We start from the raw sequence: 2,464 nt of genomic DNA, 5'->3' as shown, positions 1-2,464 counted from the left end.
AACAGTCTGCATTAAGCTGGGCAAACACTGTGCGATTTTTTTCAGTCACGTTATTCAGCTCCTGTTCAAACTGTACAATTAAATTGCAGGGGTTAGAAGTTCATAGGTCACAATGCAGGGTCTCACACTATACGGCCTGATCCTCTGATGCGACCTGAGTACTCAAACTGTGCGTGCATAACATGAAGCTTATCATACAAAATCTGTCCCTCGCTCTCCCTCTCTGTCTTATACTCACACACACACACACACACACACCATCAACTTTGCTAAATTACTAATGAAAAACATTGACCAGGCAGCTGTGATTGAGTAGCAATGTCCATCCAACTCTTTTTGTGGTTGTTGTAGTTGTGATAATTTTGTGAGGCCACATTGAAAAGCTTCGGATACGGAAGCGTAGAGCTGCCACCCAGGCAAAAGAAAAATAGAGCCATATAACGTTATAACATGAAAAGTATATTGTTCTAACAATATACTTTTCATGTTTGTACAATATACTATCATGTTAGTACAATATACCTTTCATGTTTGAACAATATAATATCACGTTATTACAATATACATAATTATCACGTTCGTACAATCTAAATATTATATTGTACGAATGTGGTATTATATTGTTCAAACGTGAAAGGTATATTGCACGAACATGAAAAGTATATTGCTACTTGAGTAGTCTTTTCGCCAAGTACTTTTTTACTCTTACTTGAGTAACTTTTTTGACGACTACTTTTCACTTTTACTTGAGTAATAATATTTTAAAGTAATGCTACTCTTACTTGAGTACAATTTTTGGATACTCGACCCACCTCTGGTTGTCTGGGGGCTTTTGCCCGCTGGTAGGGTCTCCCATGGCAAATTGGTCCTGGGTGAGGGACCAGACAAAGAGCGATTCAGAAGACCCTTATGAGAAAAACAGTGAGGGAACAGTTTACCCTGCTCGGGATAGGGTTACCGGGGCCCCGCCCTGGAGCCAGGCCCGGGGAGGGTGCCCGAGGGCGAGCGTCTGGTGGCCGGGTCTTAGTCCATGGGGCCAGGCCGGGCACAGCCCGAAAAGGGGACATGGGCCCATCCTCCCGCAGGCCCACCACCTGCAGGAGGGGCCGTAAGGGTTGGGTGCATTGTGTGCTGGGCAGCGGCCAGGAGCGGAGGCCCTGGCGGACTGATCCCCAGCTACCAAGACTGGCAATTGGGACATGGAATGTTACCTCTCTGGTGGGGAAGGAGCCGGAGTTAGTGCATGAGGTTGAGAGGTACCGGCTAGATATAGTCGGGCTCACTTCTACGCATGGCTTGGGCTCTTTACACAAAATCATCCTTGTCTAGCCCTAACCCTTGTGTAGAATGGGATAAAGTTAGGGTTTTGAATGAGAGACAATGAGGTAACTATTATTAACTACTACAGTCCATGTAAAATACTTGCTTGTTGATATAGTGAAGGCTGTTGATGGAAAATAATATGGTGTGGAGTTGTCAATGCAAATAGCACACTGTGGAGATGTAGAGGATTTTTGGCCATTTTCTGGAGTAGGAAAGGTACTAGGTATAATAGTTTACTAAATACAGAAGTTGGAAGTATTGCTATTTGCAAAATTTAACAATAATTAAAGTAGAGAGCACAGAGATTGGACCTTGGTAGAATAAACTGGGAAAAGTTTAGTTATAAAGTGTTAAGTAAGTGAAATGTGAAGAATTTCTTTGGGACAATATAAGTGTAGCCAAATGTTTTTAACAAAAAGCTGGTGACAGTAAACATGCAGATTCCAGAAGAAACCATTCAAAGGGTTGTAGTGGGCAGTGGTAAAAAATAGTGTGCCTTGGTGGAATGAGTAAATAGAATAGACTAGAATAGAATAATCCTTTAATTGTCCCACAAGGGGAAATTTGGTTGTATTAGCAGCAAAAAACACACACATATACAAAAAGAACAGGACACAGAACAGAAAACACAATTTTGTTTTACATATTTACATCATGGACAATAGTTACCAGAGCAGAGTACAGTACAGTTGTTAGAATTAGCGTACAGATAGTGTGCAAACAGAGCAGGATACTGAAAGATGTTTAAATAGTTAGGAATATTTAGAATAATTAGAAAAGTGCAGATTGTGTATTGTACCTGTGCATTAAAAAGTAGACATGTAACTTCCAATAAGTTAGTGTGTATATATAAGCTGAGAAAAGTAATGTGCAGTTATAACAGTAGAAGTTGTTAGAGCACTGATGTAAACATCTATGTTTGTTGGGAGCAGTTTTGAAAAGCACAAATGAACAGAAACAGAGCATTTAGACAGCTGAAAAAGCACCACTCGATAGAGGCACTGATTCACTGTCTTAAAGACATAAAGACCTGGATGGCCACTAACTTTCTGCTTTTCTGTCAAACTGGGGTTATTGTACTCAGCCCTGAAAATCTGAGAAATATGGTATCTAACCAGATTCTTACTCTGGATGGCATTAC

General features: G+C 40.7%; 1 protein-coding gene across 1 annotated transcript in view; it reads right to left on the bottom strand.

Moving 5' to 3' along the window:
* LOC121811822 (protein turtle homolog B-like) overlaps positions 1-2,464 on the bottom strand; it is a 139,514-nt gene that overhangs the window by 57,185 nt on the left and 79,865 nt on the right. The window lies entirely within an intron of this gene.

This window comes from Haplochromis burtoni, unplaced genomic scaffold (assembly GCF_018398535.1).
Source record: "Haplochromis burtoni strain Fernald_Lab_line unplaced genomic scaffold, NCSU_Asbu1 Contig_550, whole genome shotgun sequence".
Lineage (NCBI taxonomy): Eukaryota > Metazoa > Chordata > Actinopteri > Cichliformes > Cichlidae > Haplochromis > Haplochromis burtoni.
This window is presented reverse-complemented; position numbering and strand designations above follow the sequence as displayed.